This window comes from Peromyscus maniculatus, chromosome 16 (genome assembly GCF_049852395.1).
Source record: "Peromyscus maniculatus bairdii isolate BWxNUB_F1_BW_parent chromosome 16, HU_Pman_BW_mat_3.1, whole genome shotgun sequence".
Classification (NCBI taxonomy): Eukaryota; Metazoa; Chordata; class Mammalia; order Rodentia; family Cricetidae; genus Peromyscus; species Peromyscus maniculatus.
The window spans coordinates 31,200,053-31,220,637 of record NC_134867.1 but is presented as its reverse complement, the minus strand read 5'-3'; the positions used below and the strand labels follow the sequence as shown (position 1 = coordinate 31,220,637).

Genomic DNA, 20,585 nt, shown 5'->3' with positions numbered 1-20,585 from the left:
GAGGAGTACCTCTTATACAAGGACTTGACCACCAGAAAGGCAGAATTATCCTCAGGCTACCTGCAGGAACTCAATACAAGTTCCCCGGATGTGTGGACCCAGGGGAACCCACCAGGCTTAGCAGCACATTGGCCATTCATCATAGTTTAGTTATTAAGTTCTGCAACACCAGTACAGGTCAAACAATACCACAAGAACCAGGAGACCAGATAAGGGGTTGTCAAAAACATCAACCAGTGGAAGGAGGTAAGAATCCTTCTCCCCTGCTACTCCCCATGGAACACTCCCTCACTCCCTGTCCTGAAGCCTGACACTTGAAATCCCAGCCAGTACAGGATTTCAGGAAAGTCAGCAAACTAGTGGAAATCATCTACCCCCTAGTCCTGAAATATCTTTCTAAGCTCATTGCCCCACAAAGGAAGATCTGAATGGCCCTGGATCTAAAAGATGCTTTCTTCTGCCTTCCATTTGCCCAAGTCAATCATATTTGCCTTTGAATAGACTACCACAGAGGGTTGATATACTGGTCAACTTAGCCTGGGCTCTGTTCTTACAGGGTTTCAAAAGCTCACCAACATTGTCTGATGGAGCCCTGGGTGCAGATCTATTGGAATTTAGATATATAAAAAAAAATACCCACGAAACACCTTGCTCCAGGATGTAAACGACCTCCTAGCTTTGACCACTGGGATGGGATGTAGACAGGCAGCAGATGGCCTTTTAGAAACCTTGCCAGCCCTGGGGAGCAGAGTCTCAGCTGCAAAGCCTCAGCTGTGCTTCCCTCAGGTCATATACCTAGGCTCCAACCTAGAGGAAGGAAAGAGGAGTTTTCCTATGACCACATTTCAGCCATCCTGGGAATCCCCATCCCCATATCGAAAAGACAGGTACAAGTACTCCTTAGGGGTGTTGAATATTGACAGCTATGGATAGGGATTTGCTGAGCTAGCCAAGCCCTTCTATATCAGCATCCAGGATACATAGCCTTTGGAATGGGCTGAGATTGAGCAGAGAGCTTCTAGGCCTTGAAAAAGGCTCTAGTGTTTGCCCTGGTGATGACCTTTCCAGGCATTACTAAGCCATTCCACTTGTATGTGAATGAATCCAGAGGCATTGCCCTGGGAATTCTCATGCAAACCCTGGGACCCTGAAAAAGATCAGTGGGACATGTATCCAAGAGACTTGACCCAGTCAAAGCCAGATGGCCAGCATGTATAAGTGCTCTAGCTGTCACTGCCCTGCTGGTAAAGAAGCTGACAAATTAACTGTATAACAGGAACTGTTTCTCACAGCCCCACACTCTGCTGAGGCCCCCTTGAGTGGGGCATAGGAGAGACAGATGTCTAACACCCAGATGATCCAATACCATGGCCTGCTTCTGGATCAGCCTCACATTCGGCTCCATAAGATGTCAGCCCTCATCCCTGAGAGTCTCCTGTTGGACGACAAACCGCAGGAACCCTTGCATGACTGTCTTTGAGGTGACAGACCTAATCCATTCTATCAGGCCTGATCTGACTGACATCTCACTGGCAACACCAGATGTGGTATTATTCACAGATGGGGGCACTTTCAGGTAGTCAGGGACAGTGGTGGTGACCCAAGATAGGATTATCTAACAATAATCTTTAAGTAGGGTAACCTCAGCTGAAGGAGCTAAGTTTTTAAGCTTTGATTTGGGCATTCTGTTGAGGGAAAAGACAAGGCTATAACCATATACACTGATAGTCAATATGCTTTCACCATGGCCCATGTCCATGGGGGCTCTATATAGGGACAGAGTATTGCTAACTCAAGCAGGAAAAGAGACTTAAAAAAATAGAGAAGAAATCTTAGCCTTACTGGAAGCTATTTGGTTACTCAAGAGGGTACCAACTGTCCAACACAAAATGCAGCAAGAGGGGGGATTCCTCAGAAGCCAGAGCCAACAGAGTGGCTGACTTTACTGCCCAGGAAGTGGTCCCAGAACCAGGGGAGCCTCTTCAAGTCTCAGTAGCTCCACTGGGCCCCTGCTTAATGGCCTACCTTGAATACAGGCTGGGTGAGATTGACTGGCCAGAGTGAAAACTGGTCACAGGGGACAAACAAGGCTATGGATGTTCCCAGATGGCAGACCAGCAAGTCTGACAAGGTGATTGGTTTTGGATCCCTGACAAGCCACCCACCCAGGGGCCACAAAAACTGCTGAATTTCTCAGGCCTAGGTATTTTCTTTCAAATTTAGAAAGCCTGATTAAAGACACCACTTTTAGATGTGCTGCCTGTGCTCAGGTAAACAATAAAGATGTGCTCAGGTAAACAATAAGGAAGATCCCATAAGGGATTTTTCTTCACATCTTTCTTTATAAGAGTTAGAATTAGCTCTCCAGTAAGGGTAGAGATAAATTACATCATATCTACACTACAAAATATCATGGATTCAATAACTGGGTCACCAAGACTTTCATGATTTACATATTTATGATTATTTATAGATCAATCCAGGGAACAAATATGAAGACTACATAGATAAAGAAATGAGGATAAAATAAGAAAACATGCATAGGCCTACAGTGTGTCTGTAAGGGAGGTGTGGTGTGCATGTGTATGTTGTGTGTGTATATATGTGTGTGGGCATGGTATGTGTATGTGAGTGTATATATGTGTGTGTGTAGTACGTGTGTGATATGTGTGTGTGGTTTGTGTGCGTATCTGTGTGTGTGTGTGTTGTGTGTGTGGTGTATGTATGTGTGTGATGTGTGTATGTGTGTGTGTGTGTGTGTGTGGTGTGTGTGTGTGTGTGTTACATGTGTTAGAAACCAGGTGTTCCTGCAGTGTGCCCTCAGAGACTCAGCAGCTATGTAATCAAAAGTCACCAACCCTTTAAAAGGTCCCTGCTATCACTGATCACTCTCTTGCTCTCTTGTTATTTCCTTTTTGGTTTTTTTGAGACAGGGTTTCTCTGTGTACCTTTGCACCTTTCCTGGAACTCACTTGGTAGCCCAGGCTGGCCTCGAACTCACAGAGATCCGCCTACCTCTGCCTCCTGAGTGCTGGGATTAAAGGTGTGCGCCACCACCGCCCGGCGCTCTCTTGTTTTTTTCTAACTTCTGGTCTATCTGTCTGTCTGACTATCTATCTATCTATCTATCTATCTATCTATCTATCTATCTATCTATCTATCTCTATCTCTATCTCTATCTCTATCTCTATCTATCTCTATCTCTCATGTCCTCACTCAAAGACAACCTTTCACTCCTCCTCCCCAATAATCCTCTTACGTGAGATCTGCTGTGTGGTGTGATCTCTTTACAGCATACCTTGGCCCCAACCTGCCACTGCTAAATCCTAACAATGCATGTGTGTGTAACATGTGTTTTGGTTGAATAGCATGTGGCGGAAGAACTCCAGTTTATGAACAGTAGGAAGGAGATGAGAGAAGGAGAGAGAGAAGAAGGAAGAGAGGGGGGAGGGACGGAGAGAGGAAAGAAGGAGGAGAGTGAGCAAACCAGGGGCAAGATTCCCTCAAAGACCTGTGACTTTCTTCCTCCTATGTCCCATCTCTACAAGTTCCAAAATTATCCTCAAACAGTATCATCAGCTGAAGAGCAAACCAATCTGGAAGGGGCATCTCACATTCAAATCACAATAGTTTCAGCCGAGCATATGCCTGTAATCTCAGAACTTGGAAGGTAGAGGTGTTCAGGCGTTCAAAAACAGATTGGCTACCTTGTGAGTTTGAGGCCAGCTAAGGCTGTATGAGACCCTATGTCAAGAAAACAAAACCAAGGGCTGTAGTTTTAAAGATGTCAGCCATAAGAACATCTGGAAATTACAAAACATCAAGAATTAAACCTAATAAAACGAATGCATGGTGTTAGTTCATAAAATAAAAATGTTAAAATATATTAAAGGAATCATCAAATGCATGAGATGACAGTCATATATAATGATGCCTATTAAAATACCTTCACACACATACATGTATTTACAATTTGAATTTTTTCAGAATCCTAGGTAAGCTCATTATGAACCTGAAAAACTGGTTTGTAAATGCTTAGGTAGTCAAGAAAAGCCAAGAAGAATTTGAATAAGATAGGAGAGGTTGCCTAATTATGTAGCAATACTTATTACAAACCAGTCATAGCTGAAATATTGTATTGTATTAGAGCAAATAAAAACCACAGCAACCCAGTAGCAAACCTATAAATAATTACATAAATGCAACTTCATATATAATTAGTGACCTAGGCAAACAGTATAAAAAAGATGATCATTTCAATAACAGGTGCTAATTATTTATATGTATAAAAAGTATCCATATGTCATAGCATACTCGAAAGTCATCATTTTAGATTGAACTCATAAATATAATAAATTGCAAAATTCAGAAAATGATGTGATGCTGCTTTGTTACTTTGAGCAATAAAGAATGCATAAGCTTTTTGTTTGTCTTTTTTTTTCTTATTTTTGAGATTAATATAATTATATCCTTTCTTCCTTTCCTTCCCTCCTTCCAGACCCTCCCATAAATTACTCCTTGTACTCTTTCAAATTCGTGGCTTCTTTTCTTATTAATGGTTGTTAAATGCATGTACGTATATTCATATATATTCCTAAATATAACTTGCTCAGTCTGTATAATGGTTACTTGTGTGTATGTTTTCAGGGCTGTCCAATGGTTGTGCTCTTCTTTGGGGGAGACTGTATTTTCCACTCTCAGTATTTCTTAGTTGCCCTAGTTCTTTGTGTAGTTGAGGTCTCACAGGCTTTCTCTCATCCACTTAGGCATGTTTATTGTTGAAGACTCTATGCACTTTAGACACAGGGCTCAGGGGCCCTCTAGTTGGAACAGACCTGAATGCCTCCTCCCTGAGGACCAGCTTTAATGGTGCCAGAAGGCATCACATAAGCTTACAAAGGATGGAAGCAACTAATAATCCTACCCAGATATTCTGCCTATGAACTGTAACAATGGCCAGCCTGGTACAAAAACCTTAACGGTGCAGTAGTGCGCACATACCTTGTTGGAAACCAACAGCTCTCTACTGGGATTTAAGACCTGCTCAACAAGGGGAATTTGTGCCTGGTACAGGAAACCTTGTGGATTGATGAAGTCATGGATTTTGGCGGAGAATCTACAGTCACCACTTTACTAAACCAACATAATCATAACTATATTCTAAGCATTTGTCCTTATACCCACAGATAAATGTAATCCTCACCCCTCATCAAGGAAATGTCTCTTTCCAATAGACAGGGACCATTACAGCAAATCACAACCAATCAAAGTACAGAGTGGTGGAGCCCAGTCTCAATGGATACATGTATAATACATTTCCTGCAGCTAAGGCACAGGGATCACTGCAGAAAAGGGAGAAGAAAGAGTGTAAGAGCCAGAGGATCAGGGAGTTTATTGTGAGATTATGTCTCCCTGAAATGTCAGAAGCTACACCCATAAAGTCTCACCAACATGACTGTCTAAACATGAGCTGCACAAGAATGTGTAAGGTTTTAGCCTATTTCAGGGGCTTAAAAGATGGGTCAGTAGTTAAGAACACCTGCCACTCTTGCTAAGGACAAGTTTTAGTTTCTAGCACTCATGTTGCAGCTCACGACTACCTGTCATTTCTGTTCCAGGAGATCTGACACACTCTCCTGACTTCCGCAGACACTATGTACTCTTGTGGTGCACATGCATAGATACATGGAGGCAGAGAACTCATACCCAAAGGGTTTAACCTATTTAAGCAGTTGAAAATAAACCACATGCCAGGAGAAGACATTTGGAGTATGTATGAAGAATTCAGCTTCTGGTGTCTAATAGATTTAGTGTCAAATATTAATATTAGTACAGAATTTGTTTTCTCATCATAGAGTTTTAAGGATATTCATGATTCTATGAATCACCAGATAATAATTTATTTCTATTCCAATTAAGAAACACACAAGTTGTAGGCTATTTGTGTTTAAAATACACACTATATGTTGGAGGCTTGAGGATCAGAGCCTTACTTCCTGGGTTCTGAATACCTGAGTGCTGGGTACTGCTGCTCTATCTCCAGGCTTGGGACTTCCAGCTCCTCTGAATTTCCTTGAACTCTGCACATATACTGTTTGTATAGCAGCTCCAAGACTTGCTGCACAGTCAAGACTACATGAAAGGCATGTGCATCATTAAAATAAAGCCAAATATCTTCCCTCCGTATTTGCTTGTAAACCAGCCAAAGATGCCAAAGTGAACTCAAGCCATGCCAGCTACCTTCTCCAGAAGCAGATCAAGCCACAGGTTTCATGAAATGGAAATTAACATTTGCTATAGTCAGGAGTACATTAAAAAATACTGTCTAAGTAATTTCAGATAAAAGTTTGAAAAGTCTCCCCTGGCCTGACTAAAACGCTTGCTCACTCTATCCCTTTTATTATGTACCTTCAGGCACTGCTATATAAACCTGCCAGCATTATTAATGCATCTCAGGATGATTCCATGGTGTTACTAAATATGGAAAAGCCGAGGAGCAGGGCCTTAAAAGAAGAAAAGAGTATTGCTGTTGAGGGAGGAACAGTACTGCCCCCTTCCCTTCTTTGTGCTTTGGACCTTCACATAGGAGCCTGCAAAGGGAAAATTAAAAACAGCTAGCTCAGTTGAATAACACACACACACACACACTGGAGAAAAATGCACTTTACTTAAATCTTATGATATATTCTTTTCTCTAGAAAGAATGCACAGATCTCGTGTTGATGGTAGTGTAAAATTTTCAGTGTGTGATTGTATTACTTTGTCATAAGTTGGTTCCTACCAATAGTTTAGGATTTGGCTTCTTTCCTCACATCATTTTCTTCCTGGTCTGTGTGACGGTTAACATGTTGTAAGTCTTAAGTGTAAATTACTGTGCTTAAGAGATCAACAATATGATAGATGGAACAAAAATGCCTCTAACCTGCAAGGGCTACTTGCCCAAGGACAGATAACTTCCTGGAATGCTGGGGACTGCTGTTCATGTAAAATAACATGCATGTGTGTTTATACTTCTATAAACAAGCTTGGTTGCCCTGAGTGTGTGTGTGCTTGATTACATGTAGGCAGGGAGTACATAGCCTTTAGAGTTTTGCCCTTTTTCTCTTCATGGAACTGGGAGACAGAAAATGAGGGAAAGTAAACTTCAAGATCTCTTTGGAAGAAATAAGAAACAATTTAAAATGTTGAAACTGAATTAACTGAATGAAGGCAGGAAGTATGAAGCCTTGTGAGTTGTTTGCCTTTATAAGCTCAATACTAATGTAATTCTGAGCTATAATCTGAGCAGGAGTCTTAGTATGCACCTAGTCAGTATCTACAGTCCTGGCCAATGTTTTAAAAAGCCTCTTATTTATTAAAATTTATTCATTGTCATGCTGGTGAATCTCTAAGTGACCCCAGACCCATGACAGTATGAAAGCCATAAACAATCTGGAAATTGTAAATGTAGGTAGACTCAGAGGTTTTCTATATGTCAGGGTTACCCACAATAACACCTTACTATATAGACCAAAGTGCTATTCCTGCTTGATCTTCAATGCTAATGTCAGAAATTTCTTTTCATTTTGTTATCAGCTAATGTCAGAAATTTCTTTTCGTTTTGTCACATGTCTTATCAGCATTTTGTAAGCTCCTTATCTTCAAAACCTTTGGTTTCTATTTCATCTCAACCTGACTGCTCTATGCTACTCAATTTAAGCAATGACTTCCAAGTCTCTATCAGCACCTAATTTCATTCTTCCTGCTCCCTTTATCCCTTTAGGTCACTTCTCAACCCTTATGTGCACTTGGGCTTCCTTAATCTAACCACCAGTGTAACACATTAGCCCTTCCTTAACTTAGTTTACTCTTCAGCCTAGCCCTGGGTACACCTGCTTCCATTGGTGCCAAGCTCACAGTCTTTGTTTTTCCTCAAAATGCCCAGTGTTTACTGTATGGACCAGGATAGTCCTGATTAGATCATGCAAGATTCTTGTAATTTTTGCTTCAATTTCAACGTTTTGTTTCTTGTTTTTTCCAAAGAGATCTCGAAGTTTACTTTTCCCTTGTCTCGTCTTTTCTAGTTCCATGGTAGCCTGTTTTAGGTTAAGGAGAAACTGTTTCTTCATTCAACTTCTATGGTCCAAAGTTTATCATCAGAACACTTTCCTGAAGCATGTGGGTCAATTCCTTCTTTTTTTTTTATTTAAGAAATTTTTTATTCATTTTACATACGAATTACAGATCCCCTTCTTCTCTCCTCCAGCCTTTTCCCAACCCATCCCCCATTTCCTCTTACAAAAAAGGTAATGCCTCCCATGGGGAGTCAGCAGAGCCTGGTACATTCAGTAGAGGCATGTTCAAGCCCCTCCCCCTGCATCAAGGCTGTTCAAGGTGTCCCTCCATAGGTAGTGGGCTCCAAAAAGCCAGCTCATGCACCAGGGATGGATCCTGATCCTACTGCCAGGGGGGCCCCTTAAGCAGATCAAGCTACATAACTGTCTTGATTATGCAGTGGGCCTAGTCCAGTTCTGTGGAGGCTCCTCAGGTGTTGGTCTAAATTTCATGAATTCCCACTAGTTTGTTTTGGTTGTCTCTGTAGGTTTCCCCATCATGATCTTGATGTCCCTTGCTCATAGAATCCTTCTCTCTCTTTGACTGGACTCCTGGTTTGGCTGTGGATCTCTTGAATGTGGCATTCAATTGTTCCAGCATTATTTATTGAAAACACTGCTATTGTAAACTGTCCCATTAAAACTGGATGTGGCAGCATACCCCTGTTATCCCAGCACACAAGAATCAGAGGCAGCCATTTTCATGACTGTCTTAGTCAGGGTTTACTATCGCTGTGAAGAAACACCATGGCCACAGCAATTCTTATAAAGAAAACATTTAATTGAGGGTGGCTTGCTTAAAATTTCAGAAGTTCAGTCCATTATGATCATGAAGGGGAGCATGGCAGTGTGGTACTGGAGCCCAGAGTGCTACATCTTGCAGCCAACAGGAAATTGACTGTCTCACTGAGGGAAGCTTTCGAAAAAGAGACCTCGAAGCCCACCCCTCACAGTGACACAGTGATACACTTCCTCCAATAAGGCCTCCTAATAGTGTCATTCCCTTTGGGGGCCATTTTCTTTCAGACAACCACAATGGCCAGCCTAAATTACATAACAAAGTCCAGTATTAAGATCATACATTAAAATTATAGTAATTTTTCCTTAGGTATTGATCCTGCATTAGACATTCAGACTGATTCTATATCTTAGCTATTTTAAAATTAGTGTTTCAGTGAAATAAACAGACACCTTTCAACATACTCATTTCCTTTTGTATATCTACAAGAGATTTTGTTTAAACACAGAAGTATAAGTCATGTGTAATATGGTAGATTATTTTTAATATCTTAGTGTACTTTTATGCCATTTTCCAAACAGCCATACTAATTTAATTCTCACAAACATTGCTCAGGGGCTTTTTTTTACTTTCTCATCAATACCTGTTGTCTTTGTATTTTGGTAATAGCAATTTGAACAATGTGAAGTGATAGCTTAGTAGGGTTTTAGTTAGCCTTCTCCTGGGAATTAGTGGAGCTGACTTTTTTTTAATCTACCTTTTGGCTATTTGTATTTGTTCATTTTGCTTGTGGGTTTTGTTGTTTTCTTTCTTCCCCTTTGAGGTAGTCTCATGGTGTAGTACATGCTGGCCTAAAACTTGATTGGTGACCATTTTGCCTTCACATCCTGAGTACTAGGGTTAGTCATTGACCCTGTGTTGAACTCTGTACATTCTGAAAATGTATATTCAGAAACATAATCTGTTTATTTCTTTAAAAATAAGTACAGTTGTTTCTAGTGCTATTAAGTTGAGTTCCATATGGACTTTGGGTATTTGAGTGTTGTTCACAAATATCTTCTCTCATTTCTTCCATTAATTCATTGTTATAAACTTTTCAGTTCCATGTAATTCTGTCTACGTTTCTTCTTGAATTGCCAATACTTTGGGGATCAAAATAAAAATTATTAGATCAATGTCAAGAACCTGTTTGTGTTCTTATTTTCTAGTAGTCTTAGTATTTTGTGCCTTATATTTTTACCCATATTGAATGAATTTGCATTGTTGGTGTGAGAAGATTCTAATTTCTTTTCTTTTTCATGCTGGGAAAATCTGATGCTTAGGGACTATGTCAAGTTTTCCAAGCTTTCTTTCTATTTGGTCAACAATATCCAGCCTCCTCTTCTCCTGTAGGGACTGATCTCTGATCTCCCAAGATTCTTTTTCTGGAATTGGTGCTAGGGTTGACAGTCAAGTCAGGCACTTTACTAGTATTTTTGAATATGCCTAATAAGAGCCATCTGAATCTTCTGAGTTTATTCATAGGACATCTGGAAAGACTCTTAGGTCAAGGTTGGATTACATGTTTACAATGGACTGTTGGTAGGTTTGTTGAACTCTCCTGAAGTTACTCCAAGGCCTCCTGAAAAAAAACAAAAAAAAAAAACAACAACAACAACAACAAAAAAGTCTCTCTCAAAAATCCTGAAAATCTCAAGCTTGCCTGTGATTCCAGAAGTTGGGTAGTGGAAGTAGCAGTATCAGGCATTTCAGGCCAGCCTTAGCTTCAGGGTGGATTCTTGATAGTCTGGGCTACATGCCACACTGTTGCAAAAGACCAAAAAGTAAGAAAAAATAGTAACAAAATAAATACCCAAACTCCCACAAATGATGGTGTGTAGCACGAATTGTTAGAAGGTGAAAGACCCCCGATCCATTATGAGGACATGGGGCGTTGGGCCGATGAAATGCTCCCCCCCCCCCAATAGCTTAGCCTAAGAAACGCCATTCTGAAGGAATCAGAAAAACAGGAGTTCACAGCTGTGGCTGGCTAGCCATCCGGCCTTGAGAGAGATAACTATGGCCAGCCATCCAGCCTTGGGAGAGAGATAACTGTGGTCAGCGGCCTTGGGAGAAAAACAGTTGAGTCAAATCAGGATATTTTATGACTGGCCCCCTGGCCTTGAGGAATAAGCAGCTGGGCTGGAAAAACACCCACTATACCCTGGGCAAGGCCAAGTCAGCCACACACATACGACCCCAAGTTCACCCTGGCCTTCTTTGAAACAACCAATAGGGACCCTGTAACTATGCTTCTCGCTTCTGTAACCGCGCCTCTGCCCCTGGGATCCCATGAAAAGTCCCCCTTGCCCTAGGAAGGAGCGCAAGTCCTCCGAGAGACTTCGCCCCGGGTACCCGTGTATCTAATAAACCCTCTTGCTTTTGCATCTGATCTGTGGTTTCGGTGTGTTCCTTGGGTTTGGGGTCTCTCCTGAAGGAAGATCTCCCCTGGGGGTCTTTCATTTGGTGGCCCGTACGGGGATAGAGACCCCTCCCTGGGACCACCGACCCACTGTCAGGAGGTAAGCCGGCCGGCCTTGGTGTATGTCATCCCTGTCCTGTCTGAATGTTGAATGTTGTCTGTCTGTCTGCGCGCCTGAATCTGTCTGTGGCGGTGGGTCTGAAGGAGCTGACGGGCTCGGACTTCGCCACCGTGACCCTGGAAGACGTTCCACGGGTGTCTGAAGTCCCCTCTGGGGCACGGTTTTTCTGAAGTCCCCTCTGGGGCACGGTCTGAAGTCCCCTCTGGCGGGTGTCTGAAGTCCCCTCTGGGGCACGGTCTGAAGTCCCCTCTGGGGCACGGTTTTTCTGGTTTTGCCTTCGGTTTGGAACCGAAGCCGCGCAGCGCGTGTTAGTCTCATTTGTGTTTGTCTGTAGTTCTGTGTTTTCTGTTTAACCGTTCTCCTCCTAGAAACAGTCATAGGAAGCTGGATCGGCGGATCTCTCCCGCTCCCCGTTCCTCCCAACCCCTCCACCAGCGTGTCGTTTCCTCTCCCTGTGTTCTGCCGCTCCGGCGGCGGTGGGCGCGGGATGTGGTGGGGGCGCGCAGGCGGGGCCGGGGGTGGGGTCGGCGGGGGACTGCCCCCCGGCCGGCGACCAGCCGCCGAGCGCACGGGCTGGCGACCGGCCGCCAAGCGCACTTCCGCCGCCGAGCGCACTTCCACCGCGGCGGTGTGCCGCGACCGGCTCCGGGACAGCTGGGAGGGCCCGGGGTGGGAAAGGTGGCTCGGGGGGCGGCGTCACCCGTGGACGCCGAGTCACTCCGCCCCGAGTGTTACAGCCCCCCCCCCCGACAGCGCCGGAGGGACCGGTGGCCCCCGCAGAGGCACCTGAACAGCCTCTACAGAGAGAGATAACGAGGAAGGCGTGACAAACCAGCAAAAGACAGCGAGCCTTCCTGGAGGCTCGGAGGTTCCAGGAGACAATGGAAGACCCACCCAATTGCCTAATGCAGCCTTTCCCCTCACCCGCCCGAACTGGGACTCCACGACCCCGAAGGTAGGGAGCGCCTACGTCTCTATCGCCAGTTGCTCTTAGCGGGTCTCCAAGGGGCCGCTAGACCCCCTACCAATTCGGCTCAGGTTACCAGGAAGAGACGCCGGCAGCGTTTTTGGGAAGACTTAGAGAGGCAGAGAAAGTGTTTAATAAGAGAGACAGAGAAAACGAGGGAGAGAAAAGAGAGCGAGAGAACGAGAGCGGAGAGCAAGAAGGAGGAAGGGAGGGCAAGAAACAGAGACACGGAGGGAGAGGGAAAACAAGAAAGAGAAAGAGGTGTTGGATCTGAGGGAAAAAAAGAGAGAGAAAGTCCTGGCCACTGTAGTGTCTCAGGGACAGGTCAGAGAGGGAGTTAGGACAGGAGATCAAAGAAGGACACCGCTTGACAAAGACCAGTGTGCTTACTGTAAACAGAGAGGACATTGGGCTTGTGACTGATCAAAGAAGCCTCAAGGGTCTTGGAGAACTAAGCCAAGGGCCACGGACCTCCTTAATCTGGAGGATTAGGGAGGTCAAGGCCAGGAGCCCCCCCCCCCCGAGCCTAGGATAACTCTCAAGATTGGGGGGCAGCCAGTGACCTTCCTAGTGGACACCGGGGCTCAACATTCAGTCCTGAGCCATACCGGAGGCTCTCTCAGTGACCGCACAGCTTTGGTCCAGGGGGCCACAGGTAGCAGGAGGTATTGATGGACCACCGAGAGAAAGGTTCAGCTGGCATCTGGACAGGACCCAAAGGGACCCCCCCCTACAAGTCCTAGCCCTTTGAACTGTTCGTGGACGAGAACTCAGGCTTTGCAAAAGGAATGTTGGTACAGAGACTGGGGCCATGGAAGAGACCTGTAGCTTATCTATCCAAGAAATTAGACCCGGTAGCTACAGGATGGCCCCCCCTGTCTGCACATGGTAGCCGCCATTGCTGTTTTACTCAAGGATGCAGGGAAACTGACTTTGGGACAGCTATTAACTGTGTTATCCTCCCATGCGGTGGAAGCTCTGGTCCGGCAGCCCCCAGATAGATGGCTCTCAAATTCCAGGATGACCCACTACCAGGGGTCTGTTGTTAGACACAGACCAAGTGGTGTTCGGACCAGTTGTCTCCCTCAACCCCGCAACCCTGCTGCCCTTGTCAGACCCATCCAAGGAGCACAATTGCCTCCAGATTCTGGCGGAGGCCCACGGCACCTGCTCTGACCTAACAGATCAACCGCTGTCGAACCCAGATTTTATCTGGTTCACGGATGGGAGCAGCTTCCTCCAAGAAGGAGAACAGAGGGCCGGAGCAGCCGTCACCACCGAATCGGAGGCAATTTGGGCCTCACCGCTGCCACCTGGAACATCGGCCCAAAGAGCAGAGCTGATCGCGCTGACCCAGACCCTCCGGATGGCGGAAGCCCAGAGGACCAGGAACTAGCAAAGAAAATGGGGGCGGAATGGAGCCCCGAGCGACAAGCTTACATCATGGATGGACAGAGGCCTCCCCTACCAAGAAGGAGACCGCTAACGTGGTAACCAAGAAACTCCTGGATGACATCTTTCCCAGCCCTTCCCTAGAGGTGCACCTCCAAGCCCTCCAACTGGTGCAAAAGACGGTGTGGAAACCCCTGCCTAACGGGAGCAACTGAACCGCCCGGTGGTGCCTCACCCATTCAAGATTGGGGACTCTGTCTGGGTCCGACGCCATCAATCCAGGAACCTAGAGCCGAGATGGAAAGGACCATACACCGTCCTGTTAACTACTCCCACCGCACTCAAGGTTGACAGGATAGCGGCTTGGGTCCACGCGTCGCATGTGAAGGCTGCCAAGGAACCCGACGAAGCTGAGAGCACCGAGACATCAACATGGAAAGTTCAACGCTCTCCAAACCCACTAAAGATAAGACTCACCCGGGGGTCCCCTTGATCCCCCTAATAGTCCTCCTGACATTAGGAGGGGCATCACCAGAGAGCCTGTTTCCCTGACGCTGGCCCTGTTACTGGGAGAAATTACCATGGGCGGAATAGCTGCTGGGGTAGGTACAGGGACCGCAGCCCTTATGGAGACCGGCCAATTCAGACAGCTCCAAGTAGCCATAAATACAGACATCAAAGCCCTAGAGGAATCGGTTAGTGCGTTAGAAAAATCCTTGACATCCCTATCAGAAGTAGTGCTGCCCTCAAAAAAGAATGCTGCTTCTATGCAGATCATACTGGAGTAGTCAGGGATAACATGGCTAAATTAAAACAGAGACAACAATTATTCGAGTCTCATCAGGGATGGTTTGAAGGATGGTTCCAAAGGTCACCATGGTTTACGACCCTTGTCTCCACCATTATGGGCCCCCTAATCATCCTCCTGCTCATTTTATTGTTTGGGCCATGCATCCTCAATAGATTGGTGCAATTCATCAAGGATAGGGTTTCAGTTGTCCAGGCTTTGATCCTAACCCAGCAATATCAGAGGCTCAGACAGTCAGAGATGGAGCTGACCCCTTATTCTCCATCCTAAAATGAAAGATTCCATTTGGTACAAAAGAAAATGGGGGAATGAAAGACCCCCGCTCCATTATGAGGACATGGGGCGTTGGGCCGATGAAATGCTCCCCCCCCCAATAACTTAGCCTAAGAAACGCCATTCTGAAGGAATCAGAAAAACAGGAGTTCACAGCTGTGGCTGGCTAGCCATCCGGCCTTGAGAGAGATAACTATGGCCAGCCATCCAGCCTTGGGAGAGAGATAACTGTGGTCAGCGGCCTTGGGAGAAAAACAGTTGAGTCAAATCAGGATATTTTATGACTGGCCCCCTGGCCTTGAGGAATAAGCAGCTGGGCTGGAAAAACACCCACTATACCCTGGGCAAGGCCAAGTCAGCCACACACATACGACCCCAAGTTCACCCTGGCCTTCTTTGAAACAACCAATAGGGACCCTGTAACTATGCTTCTCGCTTCTGTAACCGCGCCTCTGCCCCTGGGATCCCATGAAAAGTCCCCCTTGCCCTAGGAAGGGGCGCAAGTCCTCCGAGAGACTTCGCCCCGGGTACCCGTGTATCTAATAAACCCTCTTGCTTTTGCATCTGATCTGTGGTTTCGGTGTGTTCCTTGGGTTTGGGGTCTCTCCTGAAGGAAGATCTCCCCTGGGGGTCTTTCAAAGGTCTTAATAAAAACAAACCTGAAGCCAGATATTGGGGTGAACGCTAGAAGATCAGAGAAGCAGAACAAGCCACAGCTTCCTCACCTTGCCAACTTCTTAGCTGATCCTGTTTCCTCAGACTGGAAGCCTCTGAGTCCTCATTCAAATGGATCTCAGCTGAACTGCTGCTAAAAGCCTAAAAGCTTAACCACGCTCTAGTTCCTGTTCCTCATGCCTTATATACCTTTCTGTTTCCTGCCATCACTTCCTGGGATTAAAGGCGTGAGTCACAATGCCTGGCTGTTTACAGTGTGGCTTTGAACTCACAGAGATCTGGATTGATCTCTACCTCCAGAATGGTAGGATTAAAGGTGTATGTGCCACCATTTTCTGGCCTCTATGTCTATCTAGTGGCTGTTCTGTTCTCTGAACCCAGATAAGTTTATTAGGGTGCACAATATTTTGGGGAACACAGTATCACCACAATGGTGAAATTAACGACCTAGTGAACATTTTTATGCACAATATTTGAGTGAACTTCCATTTCTGTTTGATGTATAAACTCCCTACAATGTCATTAAAATTTAACAATTGTCTGCTTTTGCCACATTGCTGGCCCAGGCAACTTGGCCAGTTTAGACTCACCAGCAGTAGAGTTTCTGAGCGCCTTACTAACCCTGGCCATTGCACATTTTAAAACAAAGTCTAACTTGTCTCCCTAGTAGCCATTGTCCCGGAGAGGGCTCCCAAGTTCACATAACAATGTCTCCCTAGTAGCCATTGTCCCGGAGAGGGCTCCCAAGTTCACATAACAATGTCAAGATGCCTGAGAGCCCACTTCTTCTGTCTCCAGTTATGTCAATACCCCCCACTCAAGATGAAGCACAAGAGAGTATAATTTCAGTTTCTCTTCTTAGCCTTTCAGCTGACACAGAGCCGAGCAAAGCCTTCATTATTGTCATAGCAGTTCTGATGTTTCAGCCCATAATTGCTTGGCTCCATGTTTCTGGGCCTGTAGTAGGGCAAAACATCATGGTGGAAGAACATGGTGAAGCAGCCTGAGCTCCCAATGGCAGAAAGGTGGCAAAGAGACCAATACAGATTTTTATATAGGTGTGTAGATTGCTATGGGTAGAATATATCAAACTACATTAAAAATACACAAGCATATGGCTACTGATGCATTAGGAATGCCACCACTCATTTTTAACCCTCCTTCTAATGCCCAGGTCTTCCCCTTTTGGTTGCATGTCCTTTTATGTCCTAGCAAATAAGAAAGAAAATGTGGGGGCTGGAGAGATGGCTCAGAAGTTAAGAACATTGGCTGTTCTTCCAGAGGTCCTGAGTTCAATTCCCAGCACCCACATGGTGGCTCACAACCATCAGTAATGAAATCTGGCTCCCTCTTCTGGCCTGCAGGGATACATGCAAACAGAACACTGTATACATAATAAATAAATAAATCTTTTAAAAAAAGAAAGAAAGAAAGAAAATGTGGTGTTTTTACTCTTCTGTGGTGTGTGTGGACTATTTTACTTTGTATGATGATCTCTAGTTCTGTTTTTTATTCAAATGACATAATTGCATTATTCATTAGAGCTAAACAAAACTTCATTATGTATTTATACATTTTATTTATCTGCTGAAAAACATTCTGGTGAATTCTATAATTTAGCTATTGTGACTAGCACCACATTATTATTTTAAATAGAAAAAAATTAAAGCAGCAGAGAATCATAAGCTTTTCATAATAGTTAAAGAGACTACCAAAGGCCCTTTATTTCTCTAGAAAGGGATGGTAAAAATGAAAGATAAGTTAAGGGTTTAGGAGAGGCACAAAAAGGCAGAAAAGTGTAAACAGACATTCCTGTCCTGACTGCCAAATAACTGACTTAGAGGCTGAATAGGCCTGTTCCCTGTCCCAGCAGTTGCTTCCAAATTATTACACAGAGACTTCATACTATTTATAAATACTTGGCTAATAGCTCAAGCTTGTTACTAGCTAGCTCTTACATTTAAATTAATTCATTTTTATTAATCCATGTATTGCCACAAGGCTCATGGTTTTACCTGTCCTCTAGTATGTCTTGCTTCCTGGGAGGCTGGCTGGGGTCTCTCCTGACTCCACCCTCCTTCTTCCCATCATTCTCAGTTTGGCTTTATACCTAACTTCCTGCCCAGCTATGGGATTGTCAGCTTTTTATTAACCAATGAGAGTAATATATATTCATAGTGCAGAAAAGGAATGTTCCACAGCAGAAAATCTCATAGTAATAAATTTTGTGCCTCATGATTCAGGGCTATTTTGAGTCATTTTCTTAAAAAGACTAGATATTGAAAAACTCTGAGTATACGGTTGGGAATGTACTTAAGTGATACAGTACTTGTCTAGCATGTGTGAAACCCCAGGATGAAGTCCCAATTCTTAAAAAAAATAAAATAAAATAAAAAATTCTGACTACAAAAGAGTGTGTAGGTGAGAGGGGGAGAAAACAAGTTGAACAGTGGATCAAGAGTTATAATGAGATCTGTATTTATGAAAACTAAAACAACTTATTTGCCAATTGAATCAAGTGTTAACATGTGAACAGCTATTGACTTGATAATAAAATAGCTCATTAACGATGGCAGTGTGCTTTAAATTCTTTTTATGCATGTGTGTATGCATGTTCAAGTGTGCAAGTGATGTGTTCAAGCCCTCAAGTGTCATCCTCAGGAACACCATTCACTTTCTTTGAAACAGTCTCTCATTGGCCTAGAGTTCATGTTAAGCTAGATTGGCCAGCAAATCTCTGTTTCTCCAGTGATAGGATTACAAGCACACAACACAATGCCAGTGTTTTTATGTGAGTCCTGGGGATCGAACCCAGGCCATCATGGTTGTGAGGTAAGCACTTTGACTAAATGAACTCTTTCCCAGGCCCTAGCATTTGTTTGTTCAGCAAAAAGTTACTAGAAGCCATCTTCACTCTAAGATATATACCTACAGTGATACGCCATACATAGTGATAAGTAGGCTACCCTTGGAGAGGGGAGGAAGCAAAGAAGAAGAGTAGCAGCAAGCTTTCTGGCTTTCTACAAGATTATAGAGAGTACAAACTAGGTATTCAGGCTCAGCCTTCTCATCTCTCACCTTCCTGTTTTCTCAAGGCACTTACAACCTCATTTTACATGGTTTGGTCTCAAAGTTTATTCCAATTTATTCAAGACAATGATTAAATCATACACATGGGTACAGAGGAGACTGTATGTGAAATATAAACAATGACTTCATTACTTTAGTTCACTAACACCAAGTGTTCAGTTTTTTTCTCTACCCCAAATTCCTAAGACACATTTAAACTCTACTTTTTATCTCCCCTTTACCCATTCCATCTCAAGTTGCTAGTAAATTTTTTGAGAACTGGCAACTCATGAAACACTTGGAAAATTGACAAAGGATGGGATAGTATCATTTCCAAATGACATAGATTTCTACTTAATAAAGATAGTATCAGAGGGTTACACACACACACACAAAAATAACAAAGACTATCAATCTTGGAAGGCTGCCTGGGACACAGTGACCACAACCAGTCAAGGTGCAAAGTGACAAATGAGTTCTGTCAAGTCCCTATTGTCAAGAGGTTTTTCTGTTCAACAGTAGAACAGTTTACCACATGAGGAATTGGAGACTAGGCTGGCCAAAAGAAAAACTGAAACTAAAGGACAGTCAATGTATTTAAATACTCCTAATATAAAACCGTTCCTAGAACACAAGTAACTACATACAGGAGAAAAACATACAGTCAGTCTATCTAAGAACCATTTGATCTGTTTCCCTCATCTGCTCTCTTCACTTTGTTAGGCCACTGTCTTAATTTTAGGCGTGTTGCTCCCATTATATGTCATGCTACAAAAATACAGAGAAAATGATAAATCAGATCCAAATCTTAATGGCCAGAATTTGAAGTAGCCCAGGCTGACCCTCAACTCTACATAGCTGGAGGTGCCCTTGAACTCTTGATCCTCCTGCATCCACTTCCTCAAATACTGAGATTACAGGTGTGCAACATCAAGCTTAGTTTACACTTTCCTATCTTAACAGAGTTACTAGAAAGAAAGAAAAAAAAAACTTTACAGTTGTAAATCAATCCCCCCCCCCCAACACACACAAATAATTCTGGACACTTTCAAGGACCCAAGAAAGCACACCTTAGAAGGAAGGCAGAGCCTTTTGTCTCCTCAGCTCCTGTCGGTTAGCTCTCGTGGGAAACACAAACTCACAAATGCTGCTAGACGAACCCCCTCTACACTTAGCAACAGGCTGAACTTACCAGCTCTCTGACTATTGAGCTGCGATAGCCCTCTTAACACATCCCAATTGCATCTGCTCAACAAGGAACAGACATCCCCATTACCGTTCGAAGTCACTGATAAAAAAGTTTCAACCGCTTTCATCTGTCTCTGATATCCCCTACCCAAGACTTGATCTGAGTTCTTTCTCTGCGATAAAACGACAAATAACATGTGGAGTTCAAGGGCCCCTCCTTTTGGCTGTCTTCCAAAGTACTTCCTTACAGCCGGTGCCATAGAACCAGAAGTCTGTACAGATGTTTTGAGCTTGGTGTCTTTAAAGAGCACATGCCTAGCCGGGCGTTGGTGGCGCACGCCTTTAATCCCAGCACTTGGGAGGCAGAGGCAGGCGGATCTCTGTGAGTTCGAGGCCAGCCTGGACTACCAAGTGAGTCCCAGGAAAGGTGCAAAGCTACACAGAGAAACCCTGTCTCGAAAAACCAAAAAAAAAAAAAAAAAAAAAAAGAGCACATGCCGCAGCCATGCCACAAGCATGTGCTGAATATTTAATTTTTGACAGATGACATAAAACCCTGCCCACAGTAACTCTTCAACCTCAAATGGCTCGGTGTCCCCTACCTTTCTCTCCCCCTTTCCTTGTTTCCAGGTTAGCAGCCAAACAGGGCGGGAAGGGTTTAGGGGATCTCCTTTCCCTAGCCTGAACCCTACACCCACCACCTGTCACCCGCAGCAGCAGCCCAGCCGCTCTCTCCGGCTGGCCACACTTTGGGGAGAAAGTCCCCGAAAGGGAGAGTCTGCGGACAAGGGGGGTGGGA

At 44.3% G+C, this 20,585-nt stretch overlaps 1 long non-coding RNA gene across 1 annotated transcript; it reads right to left on the bottom strand.

The window, feature by feature from the left end:
• Positions 1-9,775: 9,775 nt before the first annotated feature.
• LOC121823261 (uncharacterized) lies at positions 9,776-20,584 on the bottom strand. The gene is made up of 2 exons (XR_013045018.1): positions 20,389-20,584; positions 9,776-10,635 (listed from the first exon to the last, which is right to left on the bottom strand). It is a non-coding gene; the product is annotated as an uncharacterized LOC121823261 (long non-coding RNA).
• Position 20,585: the final 1 nt, after the last annotated feature.